The 20,241-nt window shown below is 41.1% G+C and overlaps 1 protein-coding gene across 3 annotated transcripts in view; it reads left to right on the top strand.

Annotated features, from left to right (window-relative positions):
* Positions 1 to 11,909: 11,909 nt before the first annotated feature.
* Positions 11,910 to 20,241, top strand: part of ccdc181 (coiled-coil domain containing 181) — a 29,901-nt gene continuing 21,569 nt past the window's right edge. For all 3 annotated transcript variants that reach the window (XM_052014130.1, XM_052014131.1, XM_052014132.1), the window contains exon 1: positions 11,910 to 12,003. The gene's annotated coding sequence lies outside the window, so the exon portion shown is untranslated. The remainder of the gene's footprint in view (positions 12,004 to 20,241) is intronic.

Below are 20,241 nucleotides of genomic sequence, written 5' to 3'. Positions count from 1 at the left end.
AGCAGGTGGTTTGACCCCTCAGCGGGACAGCATTATTTACTGCTGAGGAACAGCGCCATCGATTGAACTGAATGGCGGCCATTCGACATTGGGGGTGGTAGTGCCCTGCAGATAGCGTGCTTTTATTCAGATTCAGAGAGGCACTGCATCCATATGCGATGCTTAATATGTGTAATTTTGACAATGGATTGTAAATAAGATTACGAGAGTAAAACTGACCTAAAATGCCTGTCTTCCAGGGGATGATTTTATTATCTTGTTAGATATAGGATGGGATGAGCTTCTTGCTTTCCAGTTCTTTAAGTTCTGAGGTGATTGATGTCTGCCTTCACTGAGGGATGGCTCTCATGTCTTCCAGGACCTTGCAGTGGACCCTTATTGTTGGGGGCAGTGTTGTGCAGTGGGCGATGTTTGCTGGAAGACCTTTGTTTTGCAGATGTTCTGTGTAAGGCCCATTCTCTCGCGTACATCAGTGAACAAACTGGTGATGGTATGGACCCCAACCTCTGATGCAGGTAAATGGGATTACTGTAGGTGGGCATAAAAGGTCGTCATGACTGAGGTGGGTCAAAGGGCCACTTCCTGCACTGTACAACTCTATGACTCTACCCCAACCCAAGCTTTGATCATTGCAAGTCTTAGTTTCTTCAAAACCCTCTGTACGTAGAACATAGAACAGTACAGCCCAGGAATAAGCCCTTCGGCTCATGATGTTGTGCCAAACTAATTAAACTAATGATGCCCAATTATATAAATCCCTTCTGCCTGCTCATAGTACATATCCCTCCATTCTCTGCATATTCATGCACCTATCTAAGAGCCTCTTAAAAGTCTCTATCATATCTGCCTCTGGCAGTGCATTCCAGGCACTCACCACTCTCTGTGTAAATAGCTTGCCTGCACATCTCCTTTGAACTTTCCCCCTCCCACTTTAAATGCATGCCTTCTAGTATCAGACATTTCGATCCTGCAGAAGAGATATCGGCTGTCTGTCTATGCATCTCACAGTCTTATAAACTTCTATCAGGTCTTTCCTCAGCCTCTGCTACTCCAGAGAAAACAACCTTAGTTTGTCGAACCTCTCCTTATAGCACCTGCCCTCTAATCCAGGCAGCATCCTGGTGAACCTCTTCTGTACCATCTCCAAAGCCTCCACATCCTTCCGATAATGGGGTGACCAGAATTGAATGCAATACCCCAGATGCAGCCTAACCAGAGATTTATAAAGCTGCAATATAACCTCCTGATTCTTGAACTCTCTGCCTCAACTATTAAAGGCAAGCATGTCATACACCTTCTTTACCACCCTATTAACTTGTGCAGCCATTTTCAGGGAGCTATGGACTTGGATCCCAAAATTCTTCTGTACATCAACGCTGTTAAGGGTCCTGCCATTAACTGTGTACTGTCCCTTTACATTTGATTTCCCAACATCTCACACTTGCCCAGATTAAACTCCATCTGCCATTTCTCCACCCACATCTGCAACTGATCCATATCCCACTGTATCCATTAGAAATCTTCTACACTATCCACAATGCCAACAATCTCTGTGTGCAAACTTTCTAACCCACCCATTCACATTTTCATCCAAGTCATTTATATACATCACAAACAGCAAGGTCCCTCTATGGATCCCTGCAGAACACCATTAGTCATGGACCTCCAACCAGAGAAAGACCCATCAACCGTGTCACCGTGGTCCATGTCACCATGGATCCCATGCATCTTACTGTGCAGTTTTTTCAGGCTGCAGAATATGCACGTGACTGATTCTATTTACAAAGGCAGTAAATCAGCAACCTGAGATCCTGAAACTTCCAAGTTTCTGACTTGCGTTCTCCGTGGATGCTGATAGAAGATTCATGAGAGACAAGCTGCCCTCTCAATTGTGCCATTCAAGGATCAATCCACTCAATTTGTGCATATTTCACTGTCTACACTGTCCATAACATCACCACCTTACAGTCATATCTCATTGTTCTTTCTGTAATACTGTGCAGTACTTAAAGTTTAGTGTCATTTACATTTCTCTATATTTTGGTTTTTAATATGAAGCCACCTTGATCCTTTACATATCTCCCCTCTCTAGTTATGATGCATGGGATACTGATATGCCATTCACAGACTTATTCTGATTTACACACTAGTGGTCTGTAAGTATTGGTGGTGAGTGGAGTAGGAGATTAAACCTCTGATTTCCTCCTCCAAGATTCTACTTTGAATAGTCTCTTGCATGAATGCTCAGAAATAGAAGTTTCTTGGTGCAGAGTATCCAGGTGTCTTTGAGATAGATCTGATGACCCTGTGAGAGTTAGGTCATTTCTCATGTAAAGATACTGTATATTTATCAAACAATTGTGAGACTGTCTATTTTTGTATTGTCATTAAACATTTATCAAAAGAAACGTTATCCAACACCAATTAGTTGAAGGTTGATACTCATTGAGTCATTTATTAAAAATGTTATTAGATCAATCCACAGGTGTGATGTCCTTGTAAATCACTTTATCTTTCTAAGTGGTAGAGGTCAAGGATTTGAAGCTGCTACAGAGGGGACACTCTGCTGTTCACCTCAAGGAAAATCATCACTGGGGTCTTCCTCATCCACCTCCTCTTAGTGGCCAAAGAACTGCTCCCTGAATCAATGTGTGGATTCTGTCTATCCAGGGGCACAGTCTCTTCCACGTGACAAGTTCACAAAAAATGCAAGGAGTAGTACCAGCTGCTCTACATGGCCTTTCTTGACCTCACCGAAGCTTTGACTCCATCAGTTGTAAGGGACTGTGGATCACCTTCCTCAGGTTTGGCTGCCCACAGTAATTCATCTCCCCCACAGAAATTTGTGTCCATCTACAAGGGCACACAAGCCATGATATTAACCAACTGGTATACAAAATAAGATCATTCTCAGTGAAGACTGGAGTCAAACAAGGCTGTGTCATTCCCCCCAACACTTTTCTCAATCTTTCTTCACCTCCAAGAATCATCCCATGAAGGTGAAGCTAATCATTGGAACTAATAGGAAGCTGGTGACTATTCTCAGGAACCAAGGGAGTCAAGTAGTCAAGCTGATGTATGCAGATGACACCTGCATTTGTGCACTGTCAGACGCTGAGCTTCAAGCATATGAGAGGTTGGGCCTTACACTCAGTATCAGTAAGACAGAAGTCCTCTATCAACCTGTCCCTACTGCACTAACTGCCCTCTGTATACAAGGCTTCAAGGTGAGAACTTGGAAATTTTGAACTACTTCACACATCTTAGGAGCCACCTCTTGATGAAGGCAGAACTTGAAGGTAAAATTCACCACACCTTCAATACACCAGTACAACCTTTGAACAATTGTGGGAAAGGATACTTGAAGATTAAGACCTCAGACCTGGAGAAGACTCATGGTCTACTGAGCAGCAGTGAATCATACTCAGGCATATGCTTCTGAGACCAGGACTCACTTCAGCAGGCATCTCTAACCATGGGAAAAATCCTACCAAATGTTGTTTCCACAAAACTCTCCAAATTCACAAACTAATGTCAGTGCCCTCTCCCAGGCACCACCCCTGGCATTGGGGCCCTGGGTTACACTCAATCGGTTGGGTCATATCATTGTCCTGCCCGACACTAGCCTCCTGAAACAGATACTCTATTTTGAGCTCTTTTACAGAAAAAGATTACTGGGCAGACAGAGGAAAAGATTAAATGATGTGCTCAATGCCTTCTTGAAGAAATACAACATCCCCATTGACTCCTGGGAATCTCTGTCCCACGTGAATAGGAGCGACTGACATTGAAAACCTCAAAGCCATGCATCGTGAGCACATGGAGATCCCATATAGGTAGCGGAAGGGGCACAGCACCTCAGTAACTGCCCATCTACCTGCTCTTCCATTACCACTTGCCCCATATGTGCAAGAATCTGCGGTTTCAAATTGGCATCAACCACTTAGGAACCCACAAAACCAGAGAGGAAGTTCATCTCAATTCCCAAGAAGAAAAATTCTTTTATATTTAACTATTAACAAGGCCTTTAACTGCCTGAAGCAAGCAGACTGATGCTGTGAAAACTGAGCAGATATAACACCATTAAGTGCAAGTGAGGCAGGAATGCAGTGTAAAATCAACTGCTATTTTAACTTCCCAAACCTCTCATTTTCATTTAAAATTTTAACTGACATTTCCAGCTGCCTGGGAGTTAAAACTTACACATTGGAAATTTCTGAATGAGTTCACCCTGTAATCATGCACACTAATATGGCAGGAAAATCAATGGAAGTATCAAAAGACCACTCCCTCGAATTAAACTGATTTTCTGCTGAGGCTACAGACAGATAATTCAGTTCCCACTTTAAAATCATTCAGTCTGTCCTTGTCTTTATAAATTTGCATCATAAGTCCCATTTGAACATTGAAAACCACGTACTTATGTTTTGCAGCTACTGGACATACCCAGTATCGGTTCTGCTATTTCACCTCTTTTGAACGATAGGCAATATTGCACTGTGGCTTGTTTACATATGCACATTCCATTATACATGCAGACAATATCCTTCAATGACAATTTTGAATTGAATGGTATCAGATTAATAAAAATGTGCTAATGAATGTGCTTTCAGTGGTACCAACACTGGCATTTTTCCAATCTATCAACTTGATCCTCACAAAATTTTCCCATGATAATTAATCATTATAATGCCTGGGAAAGAAAAACAGAGCAGGCTCTCTGTGATTGAATTTGAACAGCATTCTTTCACACTTTGCAAATATAATAAGAACTGAATAAACAAATCATACTAAGAATCAAGGGCTTAAAAAGTTTCAAGCTTATGTCATGTCCAGTTTCACCACTCCATTGATTTCTTAAGCCTTAGACCTGAGATTGAACACATAAATGCCTTTTTTTCTCTGGTTATATTGTTAACCAGAATAATTTTGTACAAATATTATTATAGTGCTGCTTAGCTTCTCTACCTTTTGTAACATAGGAATCATTTTGACAATTTCATTCCCTGAATGTAAAGATATGAAACACCTCTAGGAGGTAGTCTTTTGCCATTTATTGTTCTGGCCACCTTTAATTCTAGGAGTATGGTTCAAGTCCACTGCAAAGCTAAGGTTAAACTGTGCCTGGGCATGCCATTAGATACCTGAATTTTTTAAAAAAAGTTTATGGTGAATGATTGTGATAGTAAGAGAAAGTTCTATAATTATAGAAAGAGCTAACCTATGTTAGCACTTTAGTATTAAAATATTATAATTATATGCAGTACAAAAGAAACCATTTGGTCCAAGTGTCTGTGCTGACTTTTTGAGAGAGTGACCCAATTTGTCTCAATCATCTGTTCTTTCTGCAAGTGATTACAAAAATTCTCTCCAAGTTCTTATCTTATTTGAATGTTACCACTGATTCTCCTTCCGTCATTCTTTCAGACAGTACCTTCCAGGTCCTTACAATTCATCACACAAAATAAATTTTCAGTTTGCCTCTGGGTCTTTTGCCAGTTACTTCAACTGTGCTTTTAACCCTCTTACCAGAGAAAATAAGCATGTACTTTATCCAACCAAAAATGTTGAACACATCGAATACATCTCCATGTAATTTTCTTTGGTCTAAATAAAAATTCTCTAGTTCTGCCATGTAAATGAAACCCTTCATCTTTAATACCATTCTAGTAAAATAATCTATAAATCCTGAAGGCCTTGATTTTTTTTGCATAGAGTGCTTCATTGGTGCTTTGTGATTCCAGCGGACAATAATATTTTCTCTTTAACAAAATAGGGGAAGACATTTCAGAAATGTGTATGAATGATCAGTATAATTTTAGCCCTGTGAGAGAGGATGCAGTACTGGAACAGCTTCTGGAGAACAAAGTGGCAATTGGGACTGGTTTCAGTGGTCACAAGATTAGGTTTAGCGTTGTCGAAAAACAAGGAAGCTAATTACATTGAGTTGAAAGAGGATCAGATCCAGATGGATTGGAACCAAAAGCTGGCAGATAAAAAGGTAAAAGGCCTTTAAAGCAGGGATGGTTCAAGAAAGTTTTTGCATTTTTTACAGAGAAACCTGAAACTTGATATAATTGTGTATGTATTTTTCAGCAGAAAGTTATATGAACACAGGCAACATTTTATATACTTATTCTTAATATCTCAGAATCAGAATCAAGTTTATTATCATTGACACATGTCATGAAATTTGTTGTTTTGCGGCAGCAGTACAGTGCAAGACATAAAAATTACTATGAGTTACAAAGGTAGTGCTCATGGGTTCATGGACCATTCAGAAATCTGATGGCGGAGGGGAAGAAGCTGTTCCTGAAACGTTGCGTGTGAGTCTCAGGCTCCTGTACCTCCTCCCCAATGGCAGTAACGTGAAGAGGGCATGTCCTTAGTGATGGATGCTGTCTTCTCGAGGCACTGCCTCTTGAAGGTGTCCTCGATGGTGGGGAGGGTTGTGCTGGTGTTGGAGCTGGCTGAGTCTATAACGCTCTGCAGCGTCTTTCGATCCTGCCCATTGGAGCCTCCATACCAGGCGGTGATGCAACCAGTTAGAATGCTCTCCACTGTACATCTGTAGAAATCTTCACACATTACTGTCCTGCACTGAGAGTTTTCACTTTTATTTTGAAAGCACCTTATAGGCCATGTTCTTCACACAGTGTGCAAAGGAGATCTGATCAGGGTGACATTACACAGCAAACTTCCTCTGTCAGTACAGGTCATAGTTTCCTTTAGAGTTTCCCACAGAACATACTCCTTGGAGTGTGCCGGTTGCCCATACTCAGTCTTAGAGAGTTCTTTATGCTGGAGGACCAGCACGTTTTCATGTTATGGATGGACCACATTATCTCTTTCACTATCTCTTGGTCATCCAGCTGCAACTTAGATTTGTCTTGGTATGCACCCCACCACTTGATCTTTAGCATTTTATGACTGGGCGATTTAAGTGCTCGTCTAGACACTTCTTAAATGCTGTCAGTGATTCTGCTTCCACCTCTCTCTGGCAATGTGTTCCAGGTGCTCACCCCTCTCTGGGTGAAAAACGCTCCCCTCAGTTTCGCTATAAATCTCTGACCCTTTACCCTAAATCTATGCCCTCTAGTTTTATTCATCTCTGATAAGAGGAAAAGTTTCCTGATGTCTATCCTATCTATACCCCTTATAATTTTATGGTGGCATCCGTTAGTCTCGTGAGACCATGGATCTGCGCATGGAGAGTCTTGCTTCAGTCGGTAGTGGTAGAGCAGCGTCTGTTGTGACTGTAGAGGCCTACACGGGAGTGACAGTCTTGGCTGCAGCGACTGCACTTGAAGGCACTGTCCTCCTGTGTTGCTTTGGTGCTGTTTTTCCAGCGAGTGCGCTTTTTTTCAGCAGCTAGCCTCAGCTATAATTTTATACACCTTAATCATACCCCCCCTTAACCTTCTCTGATCCAGGAAAAACAAGACCTAGCCTCTCCGGCCTCTCCTCATAACTGAAATGCTCCATCCCAGGTAACAATCTTGTGAATCTCCAGCACTATCACAGCTTTTCTATAGTGTAGTGATCAGATCTGAATGTAATAATCCAGCTGAGGTCTGACCAATCTTTTATAAAGTTGGAGCATAACCTCCCTGCTCTTGTATTCAGTGCCCCGACCAATGAAGGCCAGTATCTCATATCCCTTCAAAACCATGTTATCTACCTGTGCTGCCACCTTCAGGGATCTCTGGACTTGCACGCCAAGGTCCCTCTGTTACTCCATACTCCTTGGGACTGTACCATCATGAATGTATATCCTAGCTTCATTACTACTTCCATCACCTCACATTTATCAGGATTAAATTCCATCTGCCATTTCTCAGACCATTCACCAATACATCAATATCACCCTGTAGCTAAGACTACCCTCCACACTGTCAACAATCTTTGTGTCATCTGCGAACTTACTGATCATTCCTCCTACATCCACATCCAAATCAAAGCAAGGGTCCCAGTATCGATTGGTGTGGAACAGGCATCCAATCACAAAAACAACCCTGTACTATCACCCTCTATCTCTCTTTTCCAAGCCAATTATAGATCTAACGTTCCATGGATCCCATGGGCCTGAACATTTTGGACCAGTATCCCATGTGGGACCTTGTTGAAGGCCTTCCTGAAGTCCATGTGAACCACGTCTATTGCACTGCCTTCATCAATACAATTTGTCACTTCCCAAAAAAATTCAATCAAGTTGATCAGACAAGGTCTGCCCTTGACAAAGCCATGCTTGCTATCTCTGATCGGTCCCTGCCTTTCCAATTGATCATTGTTCCTGTCCCTCAGAATATTTTCCAATAACTTCCCCACTACTAATGTCAGGCTCACAGATCTGTAATTACCAGGCTTTTCCCTACTGCCCTTCTTGAAAAGGGGAACCACATTTGCCATCCTCCAGTCATCTGATACCACATTTGTGGCTGGTGAAGATTTAAAAATCTCTGCCAGAGTCTTGCCTCCCTTAACAGCCTGTGATAAATCTCATCGAGCCCTCGGGATTTATCCATTTTTACGCCTTTTATGGCATCCAATACTTCCTCTTTATTTAAAGAGACTTGCACCAGAATTTCCCTTACCCCTTCACTGAGTTCTCCAACTACAAAATTTGTTTCCTTTGTGAATACAGATGAAAAGTATCCATTTAGGACCTTACCTATACCTTCTGGCTCCATGCACAGATTGCCCCTGTTGTCCTTCATGGGCCCTACTCTTTCCCTGGTTATTCTTTTCATCCTTAATGTACTTATAAGAAGCCTTTGGATTTACCTTAATCCTGCCTGCCAGTAATATTTTGTGACCCCTCTTGGCTTTCCTAATTTCCTTCTTAAGCATCACCCTACACTTCTTATACTCTTGATGGGCCTCCCCACCCCTTTTGTTTCCCTATATCCAACCCTTGATATCCATCAACATCTAGGGTTCCCTGTACTTATTACTCTTTTTTTTTCACCCTTACAGGAACATATTGGCCCAGTACTCTCACTATTTCTTCTTTAAACACTTTCCCACTGTGCAGACAGAGACGTAACTGCAAATAAATGCTTCAAGTCTACCTTTTCCAAGTCTTGTCTTATTTTAATGAGATTGGCCTTAACCCAATTTAAGACCCTTATTCCTGGTCTATTCCTATCTTTTTTCATAACCAGTTTGAAATATATGGAGTAGTGGTCACTTTCTCCAAAATGCTCCCCCCACTGACACTCCCTCCACTTGACCAGCTACATTCCCCAAGATGATTCAGTAATGCCCCTTCCCATGTTGGTCTGTCTACATAGCTCTTCTGTCAGGTACGGTAGTGTAGCAGTTAGCGTAACGCTTTACAGTGCCAGTGACCTGGGTTCAATTCCGGCCACTGTCTGGAAGGAGTTTGCACGTTCTCCCAGTGTCTGCATGGGTTTCCTCTGGGTGCTCTGGTTTCCTCCCAAACTCCAAAGACGTACAGGTTATGAAGTTGTGGGCATGCTATGTTGGCGCTGGAAGCGTGGCAACACTTGTGGGCTGCCCCCAGAACACTCTACGCAAAAGATGTATTTCACTGTGTGTTTCAATGTACATGTGACTAATAAAGATATCTTATCAAAGCTTTCTTGGACACACCTCAAAAATTCTGACCCCTCGGTGCCTTTTATGCTTAGGCATTCTGAGTTAATATATGGGAAATTGTAATCCTTTGGTACTATAACACTATTTTTATTACATCTCTTTGCTATGTGCCTGTATATCTGTTCCTCTATCTTCTGTTGATACAGCCCCAGTAAAGTGACAACACCTTTTTTGTTCCTAACCTCTATCCATTTGAAGTGCCTTCTAGAATATCCTCCCCTAATAATGAAGTAATGAATTCCTTGACTAACAGTGCCATGCCACCTCCTCATTTACACCCCCATCTGTCTTGCCTGAAAACGATATACCCCAAGATATTGGTTTTCCAGTCCTGCCCACTTTTCAACCCTGTCTCAGTGATGGCAACAACATTGTATTCCCATGTGGTAATTAAAGCTTTTTGAGTTCATCTATCTTACTGGATAGGCTCCTTGCATTAAAATATAGCCCTGCTACAACATCTTTAATAATAGTCTCTAACATTGGCCTGTAATTTCCTGTTCTGTTTCCTACCAACCCCAATCCCTTTTTGGATAACAGAGCTCCTTTCATTATTTTCCAGTCTAACGGAACCTCCCTGAACCTAGGGAATTTTCCAAAATTAAAACCATCACATCTAATATCTCATTAGCCACTTCTTTTCAGACCCAAAGATGAAGTCCACAAGGACCTGAGGGCTCAGCAGCTTCAATAATTTGCTTAGTACCACCTCTGTCTTCCCATGTGGTTATGGTCAGGGGTCCTGCATAAGTGACTTCTTGCTTTTACTATATTTCCTTTCCATCTAAACTGCTTTCATATCTTGTTTTTCTCAATTTAGATCATCCCTCTCTATTGTGCTAAGACATCATTAACTAACAGAGCCATTCCTTCACCATTTCCTAGCTTCCTATCCTTCAAAATATCATGTACTTTTCAACATTCCACTCCCATGGTATGTCATCCTGCAGTCATTTCTCTGTAATACTTATCTGATTGTACTCATTTATTTTGTTTGCGCTTTTTTTTCATTGGTTTTGTTTTAAATGTTTTGCACTTTCAGAAACAGAGCTTTTAGTTTTTGTCCTTTCATGTTTTTGTAATTCCAGCCTTACCTGCTGATTTATTCTTGGATTTGCACTCTCTACCCTTCCTCTCAGTCAGTTTATCATTTCCCACGTTTATGCATTTCTCTTCAGCCTTGTTTCTACTCATTGATACACCACATCTTCTCTGTGGAAAGAAAACCAGTTAATGTTTCAGCTCCTTAAAATGTTCTGACGAAAGGTCTTCCATCTGAAACATTAACTGTTTCTCTTTCCACAGATGCTGCCTGACCTGTTGAGTGTTTCCGGATCTTCTGTTTTTGTTTGGAAGAATCGTTGAAAATTACAGAGGTATAGGATCGTGAACTGAGAGGGAGTTGGAAACAAGGTATATTTGAAAAGTCCATAGATTGAGCTGAGGTACAGAATATCCATGATCTAGCTGAATAGGAGAACAGGTTTGACTATTGTAGTTGCTGTTTCTTCCTGCCTCTTCCCATTTCTGTCTGACTTTGCCATCTTCCTTTTGATTCCATTATCCCCACCTGTTAACCCTGCTTGACTTGCCTATTTGACGCCATAGCAAAGGGGACCACTTCACCTTGAATAGTAGAGGGCATAGTTTTAAGGTGAGAGGGGGAAAGTTTAAAGGGCATGCGTGGGGCAAGTTTTTTACACAGAGAGTGGTAGGTGCCTGGAACATGCTGCACAGGGTGGTCGTGGAAACAGATATGATAGTGATAGCAGATATGACATTTAAGAGGCTATTAGATAGGGACATGACTATGCAGGAAATGAAGGGATGTGGATCATGTACAGGAAGACGGGATTATTTTAATTTTGCATCATGGTTGGCACAGACACGGTGGGCCGAAGGGTCTGTTCCTGTGTTGTACTATTCTATATTCACAGGGGTTTGCATCTAAGGCTGCTATAACTGTGCATAGGCAACCCTTATTTCCTCATATTATTCCCACGATAAGGAACTATTGCATAGTTGTCCTGGAGCTGAATTAATTCAGTGTCCATTATTTATTTTCACAGTTTATAGCCAAGATTCTGCCAGCGTCCAAATCAGTTCCCGCCGCCGTCCAAGATTGGGACAGAGAGCGAAGGGCCGACACCCAGCACACCAGCGCGCTGGGCAAACCCGGCCGGCAGCTCAACCCCAGCCATTCATGCGTCACGTGACTCGGTGGTTGTTTCCGTTGCCTAGGGATTGTCGCTATGGTAATCCGGGCTGGCGCGCGGCAGCCGTTGCGAAGAGAACGCATTTTGAACGCGGCATTCGAGCAGCAGCGGGGACGGCGGGAGGATCGCGGGTGAGCGCACGGTGCAGCCAGGTCGCCATGATCAGGTAGGAGGAGGAGGAGGAGCCATTACCATCCGGTGTTCTGGACGGCCTGTGGCCGACAGCGCGGGTGTCCCAGGACACCCCACGGGTGCTGGGTATTGGAAATAAAGCAGAAAACACTCAGCAAGTCAGCGGAGAGACAATGTTTGAGGGCAGAGCTGTCAGCACCAGCTCCACAGCAGCAATAGATTTGTATCTAATGATGCAGCAATGCAGTTTATGTCACATAAAAACACGCCGTGTCGCATACACATTTGCAAATGATTTGAATTATGAAAAAGAGCGATCATTTTTGAATTTTTAAATTGCTACTTAATTATTAATAAGCTCCTCCTGGCTTCGCTTTGATCTTTGCTTTAAGAGGGGTGATACAATTGGGTGCATGATAATCTTCAAAATATCTGGCGGAATATTGTGTGGTTATCAAATGTAGGGTTATTGAGTTGATTTTTATATATTTTTAGATGTTATGGAAATCAAAGGAGATGGGATTAATACAAAAAAAAAGTGGAGCTGATGTGAAAGATCACACGAGAGAATGGAGAACTGCTACTCTTCTGATATTGAATTTATAATTTTAGAGAGTAACATAGTTCACATTATAATAGAATTATTGTATGCAATTTTTAAATTTTACAAAAATTATAAGCAAACATTTACGTATTAAGTTTGAGAAGTGGATGTTGCTGACGAAACCATTTTGAAATATCCATCCACCCATCCCGTTTATCGCATAATTAATTGTTGGCAGTTATAATCACATGAATATTGAAGAAACTAAATTTAGATGGAACCACCACTTTGCTGTTTATCACTTTTTAGTTTCTAGATGTGATTTTTATCTCCCTCTTTCTGGCTTGTCACTATAATTCATTCCCTCCCAATTATCATTTTCTGAATTTACTGTTGTTAGGTGCTACATTGGTCTAGAAGAACACTGCATCAAAATCTCTTTTGAACAGGATTCAGATTTTTACATTAATCACAATGACAGCTTTTAAAAAATATTTTTCATCATTCTAGTTCTTTTGTCCTTCAAATATCTGTGCATCCTATAATACAACATTTGGCATAAATTATTTAAATTTATTATAACTGTTGTTGTTATTGAAGGTAGCAACTGCCAATGTGACTTGAACACAAAATCGAGAGGGTGCTGCACTTTTGGAGGTAGCATCTTTCAGATGAGTTGTTAAACTGCAGCTCTTTGTTCTTTCAGTTGGACATAGGAGATCCCATGTCATTAATTTGATCAAGTGTGGTGAATTATTCCTTGTGTCCTGGTTGATATTTATACCTCAGTTAACATCAGTAAAAGATTGGAGCATAGGAGAATGAGGGGTTATCTTATAGAGGTGTATAAAATCATGAGGGGCATAGATAGGGTGAATGCACACAGTTGGGGAATCCAGAACTAGAGGGCAAAGGGTTAAGGTGAATGGGGAGAAAATTAATAGGGGGGTCAGTATATGGAATGAGTTGCCAGAGGAAGTGGTTGAGGCAGGTATATTAACAACATTTAAAAGGTACTTGGACAGATACATGAAAAGGAAAGGTTTAGAGGGATATGGGCCAAACGCAGGTAAATGGAACTAGCTTAAATGCGAATTGTGGTTGGTATGAACCATTTGGGCCGAAGTGCCTGTTTCTGTGCTGTATGACTCTATGATTCCATAATAGTTACCTGGTCTTTAACACATTGTTGTTTAGGATTGTTCACTTTGTGCAAATTGGCAGTTGCACTTTTTAAATTCCAACACTTCAAAAGTAAGTTATTTTGGGATGTTCTGAAAGCACAAAAAAGATCATATGTGTGTGTTTTTTGCCTGTTTATTATTTGGCAGTTTGATCTGTTGACCTACATGTTCTCAGTGCCTTTTTTTCTTCAAAATGGTATTGTCCTTTCCTTACCAGTATACAAACAACTAAATTTAACTATCATTTTTGTTGAGATTTCTTTCAATTCCTTGGCCCCCACTGCCCCATCTTCACCATGGATGTCCAGTCCCTATACACCTCCCATCAGGAAAGCCTCCAGACCATCTGTTCTTTCTAGAACATAGATCCAACCTGTTCGTCCTACTTAACACTCTCCTCCACCTGGCAGAACCTGTTCTTACCCCGAACAACTTCTCATTTGATTCCTCTCACTTTCTGCAAATCAAAGGTGTAACCATGGGCACTCACCTGCCTTTTGGTTGGCTACATTGGAGTAGTCCTTGGTCCATAGCTACTCTGGCACCAGTCCACAACTCTTTCTCTTTGACATTGATGACTACATTGTTGCTACCTCCTGCACCCACGTGGAACTTGTCAATTTTATCACCTTCATTACTATCTTCCCTCAAATTCACTTGGACTATTTCTTACACTCTTTCTGCTTTTCAGATCTCTCTGTTTCCATCTCAGGATAGCAACTATCCACTGACATTTACTATAAACCCAGTGACTCTCACAACTACTAAGACTCCACCTTCTCCCACCCTGTCTCCTGTAAGGATGTCACCCCTTTCTCTCGGTTTCTCTGTCACCGCTGTATCTGCTCTTATGATGAGGCTTTCTACTCCAGGACATCTGAAATGTCCTCCTTTTTCAGGCTTTCCCTCTTCTGTAGTTGATGGAGCCCTCACACACACTTCCTCCATCTCCTGCACTTCTGCTCTCACCCTGTCTGCCCCCAGACAGAACAGAGGTAGAGTTGCCTTGGTCCTTGCCTATCATCCCACCAGCCTCTGCATGTGACACATCATTCTTTGTCATTTCCATCAGCTGTAACATGATCCCACCACCAGTCATATCTTCCCTTCATCACCTCTTTCTGCAGGGACCATTCTCTCTGTGACTCCCTGGTGCACTCATCCGTCCCCACCCATCCCCAGGCAATTTCCCCTGCAACTGTAGGAAGAGCTACTCTTGTTCTTAACTTCCTCCCTCACCACCATCCAGGACCTAAACAGCCCTTCCAGGTGAGGCAGAGATTCACATGCACCTCCTCCAACCTTGTCTATTGTATTTGGGGCTCTCGATGTGGCCTCCTCTACATCAGTGAGACCAAGTGCAGACTAGGCCACCGCTTTGCCAAGCAGCTTCACTCTGTCCACAATGGCCATCTTGAGCTCCCAGTTGCAGTCATTTAAATTCCCCTCCCCATTCCCACCTCGGCCTGTCTGTCCTCTGCCTCTTCCACTGCCAGGTTGAGGCCAAATGCAAACATCCCTCTGTTCCTTTCTCTCTCCTACTGATCCACCCAGGTCCTCTCACACTCACCGTTCTTTCAACTCACCCAGCTCTCTGTTATCCAGTTTCTTACCCCTCCCCCACTTAGTTCAATCTGCCTATCACCCAAACACAATCATCCCACTGCACCCCTGCCCTCTCCCCCTACTGTTCCCATCTGCCCACCATCCCTCCCTTATCTGTTTCCACTCATCATCTTCCTTTCTTATCAGATTCCATAATCTGCAGCCCTTTGTGGTCTGCACTTATCACCTCCCAGCCCCTGTTGGTATCTCCACCCTTCCCTCCCCACCTTGCTCCATCTGCACATCATCCTCTCCTCACCTGGTTGTACCTGTTGCTTTCCTGTTCCTCCTCTCTTTATATTGGCTACCTCCCCTTTACACTCTCAGTCCTGATGCAGGGTTTCCACTATTCCTTTGCCTCCACAGATGCTGCCTGACCTGCTGAGTTCCTCCCAGCAGCTTGTTTTTTGCTCTAGATTCCAGCATCTCCATTTTGTAGAGATTATGACTGCCTTCAGTTTTGTTCAGTTTCATATCCTCTTTGGCAACCATTGTTAATAAAGTACTTGGCAATTATTGAAATATTCTTCTTGCCATACCTTTGTATGCATGTTGTGAGTTCAAGACCCAACCCAGATTGTTAAATAGGTAATTTAGGCTGACTCATCGGTATAGGTTTGAGGGAGTTCTCTGCCAGAGTTGCTGTCTTTCAGCTGAGACAGTTAACAAAAGTCCTGTTTACCTCTCAAATACCTACAATGAGGAGCAGGAAAGCTCACCCAATACTCTTGCCAATACTTGTCATTTAGCAACATCACCAAAAGTGATTGCTGTTTATGGGACCTTGGTATGCAAATATTCCAGTTTTAAAATGCTGGCACTTTAAATGTTCTTAATTAGTGGTGAAGCATTTTCCAAGTATCAGATTATGAAAGTTACTACATAAATGTAGTCTTGACTCTTTGCTTCATGTGCTATTTTACTGGAGGATAAAAATGATCTGTGAATAGTCTAACATTAGAATGTACAAATTGGGAGCAGGAGTATGCCACTTCCCCCCTCAAACCTGTTCCATCATGTAAAAAGATTATGGCTGATCTGATTGTAACCTCAATTTTGCATTCCTGCCTACCCCTGATAACCATTCACCTCCTTGTATCTCTAAATCCCTTCATTTTAAAAACATTTAAAGACTCTGGTTCCAGTGCCCTTTGAAGAAGAGCATTCCAAAGACTCAAGGGGTCTTTAAATGGGCAATTCCTTCCAAGGAGGAAATATCCGCTCAGCATCCACCCCATCAGGATCTTGTATGTTTCAATCAAGTCCCTCTCAAATTTAAATTCCAGTCTATACACGATTACTTTGTCCACCCCTTCCTTATAAGATAACTCACCCAATCCAGTATTAGTACAGTAAACCTCCTTGCTCATGTATTAACATCTTTCCTTAACTAAGGAGACCAGAACTGTATACATGTGGTCTCACCAATGCCCTGTACAAGTGAAGTATAACCTCCCTACTATGTATTCAGTTCACCTAATAACAAACGATAACATTTCGTTAGCATGCATAATTATCTGCATACTTGCCTTTGAGAATCATGTACTTGGACATCCTGATATGTTTGCTTTGCAGAGCTCTGCAGTCTCTCATCAATGGAACAACATGCCTCGCTTTTATTTTTCCTACCGAAGTTGACAATCTGTGTCCACTATATAATCTATATCTCTTTGTAACCTTGTATCCTTCTCGCACCTTACTTTCCTACCTATCTTTGTGCCATCTGCAAATTTAACAACTGTGCTTTTGATGCTTTCATTCAGGTGGTTTATATATACTGTAAAAAGTCAATGTCCCTGTAGCACACCACTCATTACATATGCTTCCATGAGTGTAGTTTCTTTTCTGCCACATAATTCTTTAAATTTTATGAGTAGAGTGTATATTGTCCTCTAGTGGGTTTTTATATCATTAATTCAGACATTTAAATATTTTCTAGCCTCACATTAGCTAACCATGCTCACAATTGCTGGTCTTTTCAGATCATGTGGATATTTACTTATAAGGAGCACTAGTTCAGTTAGTTATTTGATGTTAATACATTTCATGCTACTTTATCAAAACAACAGACAAAGGAAGCATAATCAAAAGTGCCCATCAAGGAATATTTACCTTTTAAGATATTTTGACATCCCTAATTCACTGAGCCAAGTCTTTTGGTAATGCTCGAGTAAGCAAGTTTTATTAATTGTATATTTTAGTGAGTTTACTTTGTTGACACTGTGTTATAAATTTTCAAATCCAGATGACAGGACTACTGACAATATAGAGTTCAGCTTCTTATACTTGTGCAAATGCAGTAAACCTCTTGCCTCTAATAATAACCACAAGAAGAACCTCACTGCAGTATTTATGCATGTGAACATTTCATTGATGCCATTATTTACTAAGAGTACGAGTATAGACATGCAACATAATACAGCTTGGTGTTTACTTTGTTTGCTTCAGTTACTCTGGCATTGTGCTGACGTTTTGGTTTTCAAATGTGGTATTTAACTTATGTTATTTTATAGCACATTTTTACCTCTCCCTCTTCTTTTAAGATAGCACTCCCCCAAACATCGTACCTCTTTGACTCAATTTTCTCTGTGGTTTCCTTGAAGTATTTTGAGATATTTATGTTAAAAGATCTTTGTAAATCACAAAATAAATTAAATTATCCTTGGTCATTGGTCATCAAGCATAAATTGCTCCAATGGTTAAGAATTACACTTCACATAAGTGAAGATGGTCACAATTGTTGGAGGTCAATCATCCCATGCCCAGCATATCACTGCAGGGGTTCCTCAGTGTGGTGTCTAGGCCCAGTCATCTTTAGCTGCTTCATTCATGATCTTTCTTTCATCATTGTGTCAGTGGGGGAGATGTTCACTGACGATTGCACAATGTTCATTTTCGTTCACAATTCACAGCAGATCACAGTTCATGTCTGCGTGCAGCATGACCTAGATAACATGCAGGCATGCGCTGATAAGTGGCTAGTAATATTTGTGTCAGAAAAGTACCAGGCAATAACCATCTCCAACAGGAAAATCTAACCAACTACTATTGATATTCAATCATTACTATCATTGAGATCCCAACCACTAAACATAAATTCAACTAGACCAGTTACATAAAAACTGTGGTTAAGTCAGAGACTGAGTATCCTGCAACGAGTGACTCACCTGACATTTCAAAGCATTTCCACCATCTAGGTTACATATCAAGAGCATGATGGAATATTTTCCACTTGCCTGGATGAGCTCAAACCATATTGCAGATTCCACTTCAAGTTGCACACCATCCTCACTGAGAAATATATTGACGATCCTTCATCATCGTGGAACTTCCTACCCAACACTATTATGTGATTACCTTGAAGCAGAATGACTGAAGCAGCTCAGGATGGTAGCTCACCATCACCTTATCAAGGGCATTTAGAGATAGGCAATAAATACTGGCTCTGTGCAGTGTCACCGAACATAGACAGGTGCAGCACCAACCTTGCACAGGGCTTTGCACAGAGTTTGGCATCCATTCTTACTGTTGTGGAGTTGCGTAGCATTTCCGTTTGAACACTTGGGGCACAACCACATTGTAGCATCTGATGTTCATTGTTTCACCTCCATTACACCATAGCCAGCTTCCAAATATGAAATTAAATTAACAAAGAACATCAAAAATATTTAAATAGTCTACAGGGATATTAAATAAGATAATGTAGGGATGTGACTAGGTTACTAGGAATGAACAGGCTAAAATCAGAGACAGAAATAATGGTGGACAAAATCTTATATAATAGCAATGTACTACTTACCATGGAGATACATAAGATTAGAAATAATATAATTCAGTTAAAATGAAAGAATAAATATTAACTAAACTAATCATACTCAAATACCTAGTTGTCAAGAATGATTAAACGGGTTGTTTATTAAGGGTAAGTGAAAAAACATGTTCATCTGGAACACAGATTACAAAAGATGCTTACACATTGATGCAATCATGAAGAAGGCACACCAGCGGCTCTACTTCATGAGGAGCTTGAGGATATTTGGTATGTCACCAAAGACTCTTGCAAATTTCTACAGATGTACAGTGGAGAGCATTCTGACTGGTTGCATCACTGCCTGATATGGAGGCTCCAATGTGCAGGATCGAAAGAGACTGCAGAGGGTTGTAGATTCAGCCAGCTCCATCATGGGCACAACTCTCCCACCATTGAGGATGTCTTCAAGAGGCGGTGCCTCTTTTTTTTAAACTTTTATGTCTTATACTCTACGGCTGCCATAAAACAACAAATTTCATGACATATGTCAGTGATATTAAACCTGTTTCTGATTCTGGTTACTGAAGAGCACATGTTACTGGCAGTTGAGTCAAACTTGCATTCCCCTTTTATCATTATTCCACTTTCTTCCAGCCTCTATTGTTTCACTTTTAAGTTTAGCTATAAGGTTGTTACATCACCATCACAAATGAATTTACATTAGATATTATTAGTTCAACATAGCAGGAACTTAAAAAAGTTTCAAGAAACAAATAGATAAAGTAATAACTCTTGTGTACAGAATAAATAAACATCTTGATGCAAGCAGAAGAGGATTGGAATTATCCACGGCTATTTATATGTGACGACAAAATAACCTTACAGAATTGTTGATATTCTGTGAAATCTAATATGTTACTTGTTTTACCATCTTACAGTTTTGATCTTCAACAGTAAAAAGACTATTTGATATTGTTAGAATCCTAAGTGTGTCTCTGATGAAGAGTCATTGACCTGAAGTGTTAGCTTTGTTTTTCTTTCCACAGATGCTGCCTGACCTGCCGAATGTTAGAGTTTTCTGTTCTTAATTTCAGATTTCCAGAATCTTCAGTTCTTTTGATTTTTATTATTGTCTCTATGCCCTTTAAGGTTCCTTCAAACCAACCAGTATCCTACAACAATATAATA

Source organism: Pristis pectinata, chromosome 4 (assembly GCF_009764475.1).
Source record: "Pristis pectinata isolate sPriPec2 chromosome 4, sPriPec2.1.pri, whole genome shotgun sequence".
Classification (NCBI taxonomy): domain Eukaryota; kingdom Metazoa; phylum Chordata; class Chondrichthyes; order Rhinopristiformes; family Pristidae; genus Pristis; species Pristis pectinata.
This window is presented reverse-complemented; position numbering and strand designations above follow the sequence as displayed.